The following is a 16,749-nucleotide window of genomic DNA, read 5'->3' on the forward strand; positions in this document are numbered from 1 at the left end:
GAACCCTATGGTCTGACATGTATGCAGTTCGCTTGAAATAAACTTAAAAGTGCACAGCCTAAAACACTGATTGAAAGGCAGTGAAAACTGTGTATTTCACCCTGAGTGATGTGGGGGAGGGTCGGTTATGCAGAGGGTTATTCATAACCAGCAGCCTGCCATACTGGAGGCTATCAAAACTCCAGCGAGTGTATTAGCAGTTCACCAAGGCAGGGTTTCTAATCACACCACCGCTGCACCAGGGTTGCATTGGCTTATAAGGTGCTGGTTCATATTCTCCACCCTGGGGGAGAGCTGGGTTAATATTCCAAGTGCCTATAGATGAGTTATGATTTGGAGTGGAAGTACTGGGAGAGTTATGTAATTTGCACTATCGTTATCAGCAGTAATAGACATTATCATCAGTTTGTTTCCGGCAACTGAAAAATGTGAAACCCATCCCTACAAAATGGCATTACAGTGAAACTCTACAGATTATTATAACGGTTTTCTTAATAAATGTGATGACAAAATAGTATCATTAGGTAGCTGACAACATAATTGGTAGGTAATTTTGAAATACTGAGCAATGAATAGATAATACAGTACAGAAGATGATCTCAAATGTTTTCATGTCTACATGGTGCTCTTCAGCTTTGTGGAATATTCTTTTTAATTAGCTCCTCCACTCTTTCTCATCAGTGCATGCATGATTAGACGAACATAAGGGTTAAAATGATAAATACTACCGGATGAACTTGCAGGGGTTTTCAGTGCAGTAAATGATCATGGCCACAGTTCTTTTATCAACATGGCCTCCTGGTCTCTAATGAGCCTCACACCTTCAGCCTTGCTTTGCTTGAAAGCAAACATTTCTCATGTTTATTCATCATATGCCAATATGGGCCACTTCAAAAGATTGTCCGGTTGGCACTTTCAAGACAGTTGCTCTCTTCCTCTTCCTCCTCCTCTCACTCTCCCTCTCTCTCTCTCTTCCTGAGTTACAGTAGCTCTCCTTTGGCCCAGCCTGCTGCACCTGTCTCCCTGCCAGGACTCGAGCTTTATTTACCGTAAAGCTTTCACACAGATAAACACAGCAACTCAGCAGCTGCCGTGCACGCACTTTGATAAACACACACACACACACACACATACGCAAGCATACTTGTGCACACGCGCACTCCCAGATTTTGGCTTATGATCAGAGCAAAACAAAACACGGCTGTTCTGGGCTCGCCTGTTTGTTTGATTCCTGTCTTTCCTTTTTGTCGATTGTTCTCGCTCAGCACACCTTCCTCGTTTTTCTTCCAGCCCATTCTTGACTGCCCTCCTTCCATGCTCAATCTTCTCCCTGCCGCACCCCTGTGTTCCCGTGAGAAAGCAGTGGCCTGAGCTAAAGGAGGTGGTCTGAGGAGGTGGAGGAGGAGGGGGGTGAGGGGTCGGACAGGGAGAAAGTTAGTCCCCCTCTCCCTCTCTGCCCCACCACCCCCAACCACCTCGATCCCCACCCCCTCCTGACGGTTAATCGATGTGTTTGGGTTTCCCCCTGTGGCTGCAGCCCAGGCAGATTGAAAGGTGAGCCCAAAAGAGCTTCTCCCTTCCTCCAACAAGGGTACAGGAGAACCAGCAGCCCTAAGCCTGGCAGATTAGCTAGCCACCGGAGGACTTTACACCTTTCTGCTGAGCTATCGCTTCCTATCTCCCCCTCCACCACCCCACCCCACACACGCACACACCTCCTCCCCTCTGCCTCAAACATCCCCTCGCTGGAGAAGCCTCAGAGGATATTGTTATACACACACTCTTCCCTGTATTAGCATATTTCTGAATCTGGGTTTTCTTTTAAAATGGATTATTATACATTGTAGGAGAGTAAATCAGGTTGCCATTTTAATGGTGTGGTCTCCCTCGAAAGGAGCCCTATGTATTCTCTGCTTCACAACAGCGCTGAGTGAGATGGATTCACAGAGGCAGCAAAGATGATGGCCCACAGGTAAGCATTTAGATGAATTACGTGCACGCACACACACGCAGACAATCGTACACATTACAATCATCCAAACAGTACATTGATCTCTGCAGCGGCGTGGCCCGACAGGCCTTATTGCCAAATGAAAACAAAGGCTGCATGTACAGTGCTGACACACACCATCAGTCACACATAGCCCGCGGTCACAATGATTACCTGCTGTATGTAAATCCATTGAGCAATAAGGCAGGTTATCCCCTTATGAGGCCCTGTTGTTATTATTGTAGACAGGACATCACAGGCAAGTGCCACAGGCCAACTGCTAGCGTCTGATTATGTCCCATTGAGACCGGATGGCGAAATTGGAAAACAGTGATATTAGGAGGTGAACTTACGTAAATCTTCAGGCAGTAAAATAATGCCTGTGTTTTTGTTTGTTTTGTCCTCATTTTTTTCGGATCAGGCAAAGGTCCTACATTATCAGGTAAACAATGATTCTTCGCTGGGGGAAACAACATATAACTGCCAATTAGCTGCCTGGTATGGATTTGGATTTCCACCAGAATAAAATCAGATTACGAGGCCACTTTCTTATTTTGTGATGTATTATTCTCATCTGTACTTGTTAAGCTGCAGAGTGTAATGTGAAACCATTCCGACACAGAGAATGATCTAGCTCCATTCAGCCTAAAACAGTGCTTTAGCATCTTTCAGCTCATTGTTTTGGCTTTAACATTTGGTTCACTCTCACTGTTTACATCTGTGTTACTTCCAGACACAGCACACAGTGGTTTTAGCTAAAAAGCATGAAAACCAGACTATACACTACCTGCCTAACACCAAGCAGCACACAAACAAAGTAAGCGTCTAGCTGGTGAACAGAATGGAGCATTTACAGCTAAAGAGCTGGATGCTTCCCTCAGGAATTGGTGGAGTAAACATAGGACTAACATTAATCAGGTGGCCAGCTGACTCAGATTGTATCTACCAGGTGTTTAAATATGCAACTGTTTGCTCATATGTTCACCACATCAACATGGTGAGGTGATAATATGTCAGTGCTGTGTTTAGAACTTTTTTTCACTGCCACTGTCACTGTCACTGCAGGTTTAAATGCCAATGAATAAAATTAAAGCCAACATAGCACCTGTTATTTTATACCTACAATTTATTCCTAATCCTGAATTAGCTCACAAATACCCAATGCTTAGCAACTTGAATCTAGCAGCCTTTAAGTAAGACACACAATATGTTGTGTCCCAGATTATCCCGCTGACTTTCATATATGATTTTCCACTACTGCCTCTGCTCAGCTCAGTCAGCTGCAGGTGCTAATAGGCTATCGCCTGTATGGATCAGAGGAGTTTGTGCTCAGCCTGGATCAAAGACTGTCTCATGAGCAGTCTGAAATCCTGTGTGCCTCTCAGCATGACTACCACTCCACCTGCATGAAATACATTGATTCTAGCATCCACCACACACCAACGCTAACCATGACATCAACAGAATGCACTGATGAAACATCCCCATTCCCCTCCCATAGGGTTTCATCATGTATGGAATTCATATTATGTACACACACAGGCTGCGCATCTTGATAGATCACTCATCATGACACACGGCAAAAATGCCCACGCACCATGAATCTCATGCATACAAGCACAGTATGCATAAACTTGGTACATACACGCACATACACACACACAGGCTACGTCAGATGTTCATGTATAAACAGCAGACATACAATAAGCTCAGACATGCAAAAACACCTTGTCAATTTTCTTCTGTCCAAATGCAGTTCATCACGTAGACGTTGATTCAGTGAAAAGTCACTGCAGCACTTGGAGATTCAGAGAAAAGCACTAAATAAATTACTCGAGCTTTACACTTTGATTCCCCAGCAAGTGAATATAGCTCAGGAGGAGTTGAAATAAATACTGGTCAAACAACTCTGTGGATTACATCAAGTGCCGCTGAACCAGAGACAAAAAAAATTGCTTTTCATTTTAACTGAGCCTCTTGGATGATGTGCTGCTATTGTTTGGCTTAAGTGAAGTAGAAAACTATCGCCCCCAGGAAGGTGTCAAACCATTTAAAGAGATACTTTTCTTTAGCAAAGCATTTTTGCTTTATGTCACGCACACCTCCATATGAGCTTAATTACAGTCAACACTTCTTTCCTGGGTGTCTGAACTTACATTATTCACAGGCTACCATTTTACATCTGAGCTAATCAGAAAGTTATACCTCAAAAAGGCAATGATGCAGATAATATTCTACTATTTCATGACATGTCTGCGTATGTGGTTGCAGCAGGGGGCAGTGGCAGGGGGTTGTCATCGCAGCCAAGTTTTGACTCAGCGGAATAAAATGCTGCCATATTTCCAAAACCCACCACACGGTTGTGTAAATTTAAAGCCCATAAAACCCAGAAATTAGTTAATTAATCACATCTGTTGTATTTTTTAAATTCATTTATAATGACATGATATGAGCCCATTTGGAGTATTCCGTTTCACTGGGTCAATTAAATATTCAGCAGTTTGAAATCAGGCAGTAGCCCATAATCAACTGCCGCATCACCATTTGGACTGAACCAGCTGAGCTGGAACTGACTCGCATGTTAATACTTATGATTGGTGGAACTGATTACAGGCTCTTGACTCACAATCCCAAAATACCAGTGTTGAGGACACACGAGGGACAACGCAAAATATGGAAGTGATGAAGAAATGTGGCCTTAGACCACGTTTAATCAATGAAAAGCGGGCAAGGTATTATAATTTAAGTTTTGGCCATCAGCAATTGTAAATGAATTTAGAATGAAAGGTGCCCTCTAATTTAGTGTAGCACAGGTCCAGTGTGTTTTTATCCCTGGTGGGACATTTAATACATGTTGTATTATGGTAGTTTGTGGGCTGAGGTTTCCTCTGTTAAAGTCATCTAAAATACTAAAACCAGAATTTTTTGTTTTTAAAAAAAGGAAAAACTTCCATGGAGAATAAAAAGGTTCACAGTTCATGATGACAGATTGTAAGTTTGGACTGAAAGTTTTTCTTAACATTGTGGCATCTGAACACTAACTGTCATTTATGTAGATGCAGATTCCACCTCCCCCTGTTTTCCTCGATCCATTACACGGTCGGGCTAGATGGAGATAAAAACCAGGCAGCTGTAATAAGCTGTCTAAGACGGACTCATGGAGCCAGCTTTCAGTAAAGCACAAGGCATTCAAGCGTGAAAAGTCTGAGTTTGTCCTGTTGACGAGCAGCAGTTCATCCATTTTGTTGGGTAGAGAAGAGATTCTCCCTCGTGAATGGACAGGAGCAGTGTTCAAAGTGCCCGCCCACAGAGAGCTGATGCTCCTCCAATCAAAACCTTCCACATCTGAGAAGATGGGTGAGAAATTTTGTGGAGTGGACCATCAGACGTTCAGCAGTTCTTTGTTTCCAGTGAAAGTGAAATCATGAACAAATAAACAAAAGCGGTCACATCACAAGGGAGCTAAGGACTAAAGCAGCCGTCAGCCAGCTTACTGAACAAGGTCTTGTTGATATGGCAAAAAAATGCATTTTGTTTGTCCAATTACATCAAAGCAGGTATGTTTAAACACTATCTGATCCAGGTCCATCATGGAGTCTTATAGAGAGGAGCCAAGCAATGCTCGAGTCCAACATGTATTAATGATCAGCTTCAGAGAGAGGCGATACCTGTAGATATCATGATGAGTGCTATTACTGCACTGTGAGCCAAACTGCCGCTCAGCAGGAGCAGCAGTGAAACATTAAAATGTAAAATAGACTCACTAGACCAAGGCTGACAATACTGTTACCTGAATGACTTCTGAACAATTTTTACACAAAAGCAGCTATGTAGAATTGTAACAGAGTGGATGAACGATACGAGACTGCTCGCGGAGTGCTTCAGCTCATACTGTAATGAAAGACTTTGTTCTCAAACTGTAGTCAGACTGTCTAAATATGGGGTTTTCAAACATCTTCACAAAAGCTCCCCAAACAGATACACATAATTTCAATACACTATAATTTACACCCGTTTATACTGAGGTGACAGACAATAATTAAATCTGTGATTAGAGCAGTCACTCCTAAAATATGCCCTCACCATCCTATCACAAAATAAAATAACAGTGAAATTAATCCAGTTTTTCTCATTTTACAGCATGACCCCCTCAGGCCCCCTCAGGGGTCTGCAGACAGGTTTGATCAGTGATTTCAGTCTGACATCCCCTGCCGAGACTTTATTTTCCAGCTACAGGCTTTGCCTGCGTAGTAACCGATTAAATTAAAAGGTGCGATCTTTCACTCTGAAAATGTATTTTCTGATCTTCTAATGCATGGGCTGACACCGTTTGACAGGTAGATATGGTTATTACCCATGAGGCAGAGTTTTGTTTGTGTGGAATATTTGTAAACAGTGTAGTAGGATACATCTCCACTTTAGTTGCAAAGTTGGAAAAAACAAATGTGAAAATACACAAAGTTTAGCAGTCAAATTATTGACTCTGTCTGGCCTAATTAGAAAGTGCTTTCTATTCTGTTTTAATTATTTTATCAAGTGATTTAATGTTAATTCTGCCTGCAGGAGGCAGCTTTGTGGTAAATTAAAGGCTGCATTTCACTGAATACAACAAGTGAATGAGGCGAGCTGTAACAACTGCAGCTCAAGCTTAAAACATGATGAGCACGGTGACATAAGCAAACCCTCTGGTAAGAGTCAAAAAATTGACATAGGCTTAATGAGCAGTCATGCCACCATGAAAACAACACGCAACACTACCCAGGATGCCTTGCCATATTCTTTCAGGGAGAAGTCCTGAAGTGACCTCAGATCAGGCTTATCAGCCTTTGTAACCTACACACTCACACAAGACAGCAGCAGTCTAGCAGTGAAACATTACAGCTGTAACTTTCTGAGCCTCCGCCAGCTGACTGATTAGGACAGGCCCGAGTCTGATCACCTGAGCCCCAGACCGTATAACAATTACACTGATAGAATACTGACCTTTCCTACTAATGCTAATGCAGAAGAGTGTCACTGCCACCTTGTCCTGGGTGTAGCTCCTGAGGCACTAAATGACTAGAAATACACAAAGCGGTTACAGTAACAGTACATGTATACAAACGATCCCACTTCCACCCGTTTCACACACATTATACACATTGCTTTTATCTTCTTGCAATCCAATCTTAATGACTCCATTAACTGAGAGGCCATTAGCGGCATTCACTTTATGACCAGCCAAACAGCCCAGCCGAGAGCACATTATGGAAAGGGCATGTGTGTCCTAATGTCCGTTTCTTGTCACCCTCCTCTCACACACACACTCACTCAATCTTTCCCCCGAGGCCAACCAGCCTGAAGCAAGCAGGAGTGGACAAACGACTAAGCAAACAGGGCCATTTTTTGTGCTCCATTAGGCAATGAGGAGCAAAGGTTTAGTGCAGGCTGCAGTGCCTCGCGCTGGTGGTCAAGCGGCAGAGGATTGAAGGCAGAGGAAACTGAAGTGCTGCTCAGTGTTAGAAGAGATCTCATATCCCAAATTAGCCTGCCTGGCTTTGGAGCAGGAGCTGTCTGAGACACTCAAGGGGTGAATTGCCATGCAAAAGGCATCATGGGGCAGAACAGCAGGAGCCAATCACAGCCCCAACTTGACAAGAAAATAATGGATTCAGCATTGACAAGTCTGACAATTATCTATTCCTGCTATTACTATAAATGAGGAGTTTTTTCAGGAGAATGACGTGTTTCCTGCTACAGCCCAGTTAAAGAAATAACAGGTGCTGGCCACCCTTAAAGAAAGAGCAGATGCTCCCACCAAAGAACTAAAAAATGATTGATGATGGAAACAATATGAGAATCTGTTTTTGCCTAAATAATAACATATTGTCAGGCACAATCCAAAGTGGAACCAGGAAATAAAAATCTGAACCAGCGATTAGAAAATCTAAGCCTGAGGGATGATGGAATCGCTGATCTGAAAGGACCTAACTGGTTCAAACAGGGGCAATGGGAAGCTCTAAAACTCAACATGAAAAATTATCTTATGAACCATGTGCATTTCTGCCACAATTTAGACCAAGTCGGGTGAAATGATTGGACCGTGCTGTACCAACACAGCATACTGCTGCTGTGAAAAGCATTTAAAAAGGGGGGAGACCAAATGACACAAACACATAACTGATAATTTGGCACATCATCCCGACATTGCCTTTTTGTTTCTGCATGTCTGGACTCACTGAGCAGAGTGCATGTGTTTCAACATGGATGCTTTGCGATTGGAGCTGTACTGGTTCTTCAGAGTGACTCACGCAGTTATTTCGTGACCATGGGGCTGAGCTGGGAGGGCCTGGGGTCAAAGTTCATTCCATGTCACTGAAGCAAATACACTCCATGACATGTACATGAATCCTCCACTGGATGACAAATGCGCTGCGCAGGAACAGAAACTGAAATGAATGGTTGCCAACTTGAAGTGGTTTAGGGCTGTTTTAAGCTGCATGTTTGTGCTGTGTGTCATAATTCATTGATTTCGTTTTGCGCCCTCAGCTCCGGTTTGTTATTTGTTACTCTTACACTACACTCTCACATGCTAAATGCATCTTTTCTGTTTCCTGCTCCAAGCTAATCTTTAGCTCGGCAGGCAAATGGTTGCTCCTGCTGAGAGCAGAGTGGAGATACTTCATATCTCATGGGAGGGGGTTTGAACCAAGCCCAACCCTGATATTAGTCCGGTTGGTTTCATACAGTTGTACTTTACTTCCGCTGAGCAGGACTGGACAGCAGTTTCTGCTACCTGCTTGTTTTCCCCCTCTCTCTCAAGGGGTGGGAGAACATTTATCAGCTACCAGAAGAATGCATATCGATGTGCAACATAGCCTGGGAATTCAGCTTTTATTATACTTTAAACTGCAAGGTCAACTTGGCAGGAATCGGTGTCAGGGCTGTCAAGCACGAAAACATGAAACAAATAGCCCACCCAGAGGATGAGGTGTAAAACATCGAGATCAGGGGCAGACGTCTCACCAAGAGACCCTTGGTTTATGTTTACACATGTGAAATCAGGTAATATACTGAGAGGTTTCCCTGTTCACCTGTTTTTTAGTCCCATTTGGAGCTGGCAGTGCAACATTAAAAACTGGGGGAAAAAAAGATAAGACAAATCAGAATTTATGTCACATTATTGACCATGACGACAGCATCCATCTATCTGAGAAGAAAACACCTGGGGTAGCATTATTTTTCCCCCAGTATCCTTTTGTTTATGGCTACTTGTCATATAAAAAGTCACACTCAACTCTTTCCACTTTTACTCAGTGACAAGCACAGAAGCCATGTTGTGAAGCTGGGGCCCTTGTGACAGTGTAATGTAGTCAGTGCTGTCATGCCTTTGATGCCATCATATGCCACTCCTCCACTCTTCTCTGGGTTTTCTGACAGTGACAAAGGGGATCGGCAGCAGTGTGTTATCAGTGTGCAGCTGCAGTAATCGTATTATTTAGTAATCTTAATTCTGAGTGGCTGACCAACAGTGTGAACAAAGCAGGGCCTTGCTAAGCCCATCAGAGTGCTCCCATGGAGCAGAGGTCTTTTCCTGCTCCGCGGCCCCTCTAGACCCACACACTCCCATTTTCCTCTCCGTTTCTCACCCTCCCTTCCCTCCTCCTCTATGTGTCCTCCCCTCTGTTGCTTTCTGTCTCACACTCTCTCTTTCCTCTTTCATTCCCCATCCGTTCTTGTTGTTCAGTCTCTCTCTCTCTCTCCCTTTTTTCCTTCCCTTTTTTCCACCCTCCCAATCTTTCTGTCTGTGTTACACTCTGAGCTGGGAGTTTGTGTAATGGCGTTATTCACAGTTCATTGGTCTGTTTGAAGGGACTATCTTGATTGAGCGTCTCCCGGTGCAGGGCCTGGTGACTGTGGGAGTGTATAAAGATGTGGATGTGTCCACGGAGATAGATGGGCTTAGTAATATGCAGGACATTGCAGAGGCTGGGTCTCCGTATAGGGTATCATCCAAAGCAACAAACAGGGAGATAAAAGGAGGCTGAAAATGATATGCAGCCGGGGCGTAATGCTCAGGGCATTAGAAGTGAAATGGAGGCAACAAAGAACTAGTCAGGGAATCAGAGTCATTCTCATTAGCTGGTTCACCCTCTTCAGTTTTAGCCCCTCATCCCCCTTCCATCTCACCCCTAATGAATGCAAGCACACTGACACAGAACCAAAAACTGCTCTGAGAAGCAAAAATACTCACCACTAATTAGTTCAAATTAACCTCAGGACCAATATGTAGGCGTGCACACACACGCAGAGAAAGGTACCTCCTTTGCCTCTTTCTGACACCACTCTGATGCTGTTGTAAGCTTGGCTGTAAGATCAAAATCTCTTTCTTTGGTAGACACACACACACACACAAACACACACACACACACACACACACACACACACATGCTCAAATTGCCTGGAGCAGAGTAAGCATAGGAAAGCAAATCTGCTGTGAAGACACCATAAAAACCAACACTGCAGAAAGACGGACCACGTCTGTGTCTCTGCATTCATGAGCTGAGTACATGCTAATGACATGCAGTATACATGTAAATACATACATACACACACATAGGAAGAGAGAGGGAGTCCTACTTACAGAATGAATCAGATGGTATCAGAAGCGCCGTGCCATATTATCTCTGTAGTAGTGAGTCAACACAGGCATTGAGATCTGAGACCACAGGGTTTTAGCACTTCAGCCAAGGAGGGGACGCCGTGGGGGGGAAGTCAGACAGGTTCACACTGTGTCACTGGGCATCAGGACATATAGATGGGATCTACAGGATTCCAGTGTTTATACTCAGATGGAGAAAATAATCCTTTAAGGAGAAGGCAGGAAGAATTGATGAAAAGGAGGGGTTCAATTCTGTGTAAGAGAATGAGGGATTGACCAGGCCAGTATTTTTCTTCCGTCTATCTGTTCTAGAAAAAAAATAAAGCGAAAAAATAACTAGAGCCCCGTCCTGACAAATAAGAAAAGGAAGGGCTGAAAAATTAGTCAATCAAAACAGAGCTCCACCTTTTCTTTTATTCTGTGTTTTTCTGCTTTTCCTCTGTCTGATCACACCTTGTTTTTCCTCGGGATTGCGCAGGGGCCTATGAGCAGAGGAACACCAGCATCAGAAAACCAATCACCTCGCCAGACGACGAGAGAACATAAAGGAGTAAATGACAAGCAGATGAAGGGAAGGATTTCCGACACCTGCTCTCTCCCTCTGTTTCTCTGCCTGCCTCCCTCCCTCTCCCCCTCTCCAACCTGTATTTCCTTTCTAGTAACAGCCCCCTCCCTCCCAGCCTGTTTTTTTAGTGCATGGGCTTGCCACAGTGGTGACTGAAGTGGATGCAGAGGAAGTGAGATTCTCCAGAAGCTACAAACACAGGGATGCTCCTCTTCTTTCTTTCTGTCTCAGCTTTCTTTCCCTCTCTCTGTCTTTTCCTCACACACTGCATAGAATGACAATGAATCGCATGCTGTCTACTGTGCCGGCACTGGATGTCTGCCTGGCTCTCTGCCTGACACTTGGAATAGGCTGTGTCTTCCTGTCTGTCTGTCTGTCTGTCTTACCAGCCTCAGAGCTTGTCTGTCATTCAGTATAGCTGTCTGTTTACCAGGCCATCTCTCAGTCTGTCTTCCTGCCAAACACTAAGACACGGACCAGGCAGGTGCAGGGGGGACATAACCCCACTCTCCTGCTCAAGTGCCCCCCCTGGTGTAAATCCTGACCCCTCCCCTGCCCATTGCGCGAACTAGCCTCCAACACGGTGCAGACGAATTAGAAAGAGACTCAAAGTCTCAGAGAGGATTTCGAACAATCCTAGTTAATTCTCTATTTTTCTTTTCTTGTCGTCTCTTCTTCTTTCTCTCTCCACCTGTGTCCCCTCTATTTTCTGCTCTTTCTTTCTCCTTTTTCCCTCTCCCTCTCCTCAGTGCCAGTCTCCTTGCTCGTTATCTATTCTGGACAGTCTGTCCCTCTTCACTCTCCGTCACAGAGGGAGGATGAAGAAGAATGGTGCTGCTTCGTAATGTATTTCTCCGCAATGTGTGAGAAAGACGGTGAAAAAGACAAGAGGGGTGTGGGGGGGGAACGTGGGATAAAGAGGGTTTTTTTTTAAATTGTTCCTTATAAAAAATACAAGCCCTCCTCCCCCACAACAAATCAGAACAGAGAGCCTCTCGAGGGGCGATTTTCAATTACTCGCTTTTGCCCACAAGCCAATCTGGAAAAGTGGCTCAGCTCTGAGGTGTGCACAAAAGTGTCGTAATCTCGAAAGGATATCCGGTCGATAAATCCGGACATGTCCGAAAGCTCCATACCACTGCTCAAGCATCACTGCAGCTTATTTCATTTCTCATGAAGTCCAGGAACCTCAGTTGTATGCTCAACAGGTTGATTGGTTTGTTGTAAGTTGATTCCTCTAAGGCTTGTTGCCCTCTCTGCTTTTCTTTATTTCCTGTAGACAGCTTCGTGAATCGCAGACTGGCCTGTCCACTCTCAACTCTGAAGGCTCAGCGCTCGCTGGGATGGTTCGAGCTGATGCCTGGAGATGGTGGATGCAGTTAGGTGTGGAAAGCTAGTCGCTGGAGGGTGGATGTTGGCTTCCACGCTGCCCATTTGGTGTCCATCTCTGCGAGGCTTCAGATCTAGAAGGAGAGGAAGAATAGAGGCAAAGTAGAGGAGAGAGAGGGGGAGAGTGCATGAAAGGTTAGCATGGTGACATTTGTGTCACTCTGCCTTATCGCGTACGTCATTCTCCTCCTTGTCACACTCCACCCTGCCTGTCGTCCTGCTGTCTATTCCGTCCTTGTCACTCTTCCTCCGACTTTGCCGCTTGTTTGCTCCTTCCTCCTCTCCACTCACTCTATGATTTGATCCTTTCACTGTCTCCCAACAAGCTCATCTTCAAACACTCTCCCCCGTCACATCTCCCCTCTGTTCCCTCCATCCAATTTTACATCTGCACCTCTCCTGCTTTCATCCAATCATTTCTGCTGTCTTTTTCTTCAATTCCAAGTTAGCTGTCCATCACACACCACAGTATCCAAGACAAGATGCATGCGAGGGAGCACACTGAAGGGCAGAGAGAGACCTCTGACTGGTGAATGCGCCTGAGGCAGGTGGAGGACTGCAGTCCAGGCTCATATCACGGGTCAGGTAGGAGTAGACATACTTGACTGATGTAGACTCGCGCTGTCACTTTTACTCCAAATTCAAACTTGTGTTTGAATGTGGGAGAAAATTCAGTATTCAGCCTGTAATCTCTTCTAATTCAAAATGTATCTGTCTGTCTGAACCATCACACGGCCTACTGCGCTCAGTTATTGTTTTCCTTGCTAACATAAACAAGAGAAAACTCGTGGCCATGCTGACTGGATAATTAGGACACCAAACCATAACACTTTGTGGGCTGAGGCATTTCTGACACCATAGAGGGAAAAATCTGTGGATAAATATAAGGCTTTGTAAAACACAGCTGCCTTACAGTTACTTAAACTTGTGACTAAATTGAGGCAGCATGAATGAACAGAACAAAATTAATTCTTACAAATTTTTATATTAGGCAACATAGGCTGTGTTCAAAATAGTTTAAACAAATGCAGTCAGTCAGTCAGAGTCAGTTAAAGTTCGTCCAAACTGAATTTTCTCAGGATTTACTTCAGCTCTCAAATGGTTTGAGAAAATGCACAATACAAAGACTATTTTTTAGTTTTAATTAAGTTGGAATCATAACAAACTTATTGCTCAAAATTTCTTATTTAGCAGAGGCATGCAGTTCCTTATTAAGTCCTTATTTATTCTGTCTTCATTTCATCCATTCATTCTTTTTCTTTTGTGGTTCCAGTGCAAAATTCAACAAATTAAAATCGCGCAGCTTTGTTAAAAAAAGAAAAAAAGTGAATCTACATAAAAATAAATGGCAGGATAAAAATTCATAAATGCGAATGTCCTCATTAAATAAAAAAAGAGAGAAAATGTCTGAACTTGTAACATTCTCAGTTTGCTACAAACACCAATTTAGTTGTTTCACAAGTTCATTATAGATTTGGGTTCAGTACAAAGAGTTGTTAGTGTTTCAAGTAGCATTTGAGACCTCTGACGGGTCACAGTGTTTGTATTTAACTCTGCTTTCTCAAATTTAATGTATATAAACAAAAATTTGTTGCTAGTGGGAGTCATGACATATTTAGTTTATGCTTTGATCAATTTTTCAGCTCCACAATGCAAATGGTCACATTTATGTATCCTTCTATATCGTGCCAAGACAAATTCTTACATCCCTTCAAACAAACAATGTTCCAGGGAGACAGGTATGCATACAGATGACAGATGGCAAACCTAATGTTGGCCTGAGCTTAGACAGATGCCTGTTGAATTTGTTTTTTCTTTTTTCTATTTCCCAGTATTTCTTACCTCTGTTTCCAAATTAGATTGCATACATCTAAAAATAGTAGCAGGATGTCAAATCTTAGCAACCCAACAGGTCCTCTCACCTCTGTTACTATGCAACAGTTTGCACCTGTTGAATATATAAGAGTAATTTCTGAATTCCAATCAAAAAGCTTGTAGTACTTGTAATTCAGAATAATACAGCAAAAGCATGAATTTCTTTAAAGGTAGATCAACATCATCTCTTTTAACAGAACAGAACAAAATCATTAAAAAGGTTGGTTGACTTGTTCCTTTTTTCAGAGTCCATCATGGTCGATTTAAAATGAAACATTAGAGGCCATTCAGGGTATCAGCTCCAATCAATACCACTGTGTGGATAGATATGACCCCCCTGTGACACCTATATCCTCCTAGGACCATTTAGGATGAGACCGTGTGTGTGTGTGTGTGTGTGTGTGTGTGTGTGTGTGTGTGTGTGTGTGTGTGTGTGTGTGTGTGTGTGTTGGCCCCAGTAGTTAGGTTAGTGCTCAGTGCCTGTGCGCAGCCTCTGTTGGCACCATTAGCATGCTATTGTGTCGCAGGTGTGAAAAGATGTAGGTGGGTGTGAATTGGTGTGCAGAAGGTATGTCAGGAGGAGTGCAAAGACGGAGGTGAGTGTAAAATTAGTGTGTGTGTGCCTGTGTCTGTGTGCACGCACATATGTGTCACAGCTGTCATGCCTGGAGCAATTAAACACATTGATCTACTGCATAACCCTCAGTTCCTCCAGTCCCACATGCTGAGGTTGAACACACACCTCTGCCCTCTTTGCATTGTGTCACAGACGTGCACTCATGAAACGGCATGAAAAATGATTGACACAGAAATAGAAATACACAGAAATACATACACACACACACACACACACACACACATACACAGCATCTCCATTCATTGTCTGTGTCAGGCAAGAGACTCAAATGTCTTCGGTGTGTGTCTGAATTCAAACAGAATGTAGAGAGGAGCTTGACGAGACTGAGAGAGGGATGGAGGTGAGGAGAGGGGGTGGGGTGACACAGCCAAAGTGGGGGAAGAGAGGGAGCCAAAGAGGGAAATTGGGGGGGGGAGAAGCAACAAATTGAAGTGAGCCATTCAGATTTCATCCAAATCCATCAAACCGAACAGGCCTGTTTATGTCTATTTGGGAGTAGTGAAGAGAGGTGGACGCTGGACGAAAAGAGGATGGAAGGAGAGATGGAGGGAAACAGGTGGTGGAGTGGTAGGGAGGTGGGCTGGACAGGGCGAGTGGGTGAGAGACTCGAGGCTAAGGGAGAACCCACAAGAGTAAAATGCTCTGAATACAACTGCAGACTGAAGAAGAGGTAGGCAGACAAGAGAGATATATGGAACAAGAAAAAGAGAGGTGAAAGAGGATGGAGAGAGGAAAAAAGGAGGAAGAGGAGGACGGACACTCACCCATTTCAGCGGGCTCTCCACAGGCGAGCACAATCCCTGCTCTGTGATCCCATCCTGGGGAAAGGCGCAGCGAGATCCTGGAGCTCCCTCCACTGAATACCAATGGGGCTGCTATTATCAGCTCTCTCTCTCACACTCACACACAGACACACACACACACTCACATACGCACACACACCGGCACTGTGGAGGAGAAGACACAAACACACAGAGTCAAGTCTGGGGTAGTTGTTTAAATCTGGGGGGAGAAAAAAAAGCTGTCCAGTGATGCAAACAGCATATCACAATAGAAGAGACATTGCAGCACAAGTGCATTTGCATTCCTTTCTTCCTCTCTTATTTTCTCCCCCTTTTCTCTTTCTTCATGAAAAAAGCATCAGAGGCAGTGCTCAAGCCAGAGGCTTCAATCCTCACACACATACATGCGCTTATACACTGACATTTGCAGCCTATACAAATACTTACTGAGCATATATTCAATCCCAGCGAGTCCCACAGTCGACTCTATTCTGGCTCACAGCTCCTCAGCTTCTAAGGGTGTTAGAGAGAAATGAGTTGTCTGCTATTTTCCTTTTTCCCTCCCCGTGGGTTCCTCACAGCAGTATCTGATGCAGAGATAAAAGGATGTGAAGGGAGACTCTTCGTCCTCCCTTATTTTCCTCCTCACATGCAATGTACATCCAGTTTTTCTGTATCCATTTGTTGATTCAGGTCCAATCTGTACGCCTGCCTGTGGACTTCACTGTGATTCGGCGACACGCGACGGCAAGCAGCATTCACTTAGTCACCCTCCCCTCTCTGCTCTGTCTCTCCCCTTGCTCAATAGTATACCCATACCTCCTTGGCTTTCTCCAATCTAATCAGCGCTCGCTTGCTCTCTCTCTCTCT

General features: G+C 44.1%; 1 protein-coding gene across 4 annotated transcripts in view; it reads right to left on the reverse strand.

Moving 5' to 3' along the window:
* Window positions 1-16,749, reverse strand: part of grik5 (glutamate receptor, ionotropic, kainate 5) — an 82,336-nt gene extending 65,587 nt beyond the window's left edge. For all 4 annotated transcript variants that reach the window (XM_018672282.2, XM_018672281.2, XM_018672280.2 and 1 more), the window contains exons 1-3: window positions 16,327-16,749; window positions 15,862-16,044; window positions 10,614-12,659 (exon numbers count right to left, since the gene is read on the reverse strand). The gene's annotated coding sequence lies outside the window, so the exon portion shown is untranslated. The remainder of the gene's footprint in view (window positions 1-10,613; window positions 12,660-15,861; window positions 16,045-16,326) is intronic.

This window comes from Lates calcarifer, linkage group LG15 (genome assembly GCF_001640805.2).
Source record: "Lates calcarifer isolate ASB-BC8 linkage group LG15, TLL_Latcal_v3, whole genome shotgun sequence".
Classification (NCBI taxonomy): Eukaryota; Metazoa; Chordata; class Actinopteri; family Centropomidae; genus Lates; species Lates calcarifer.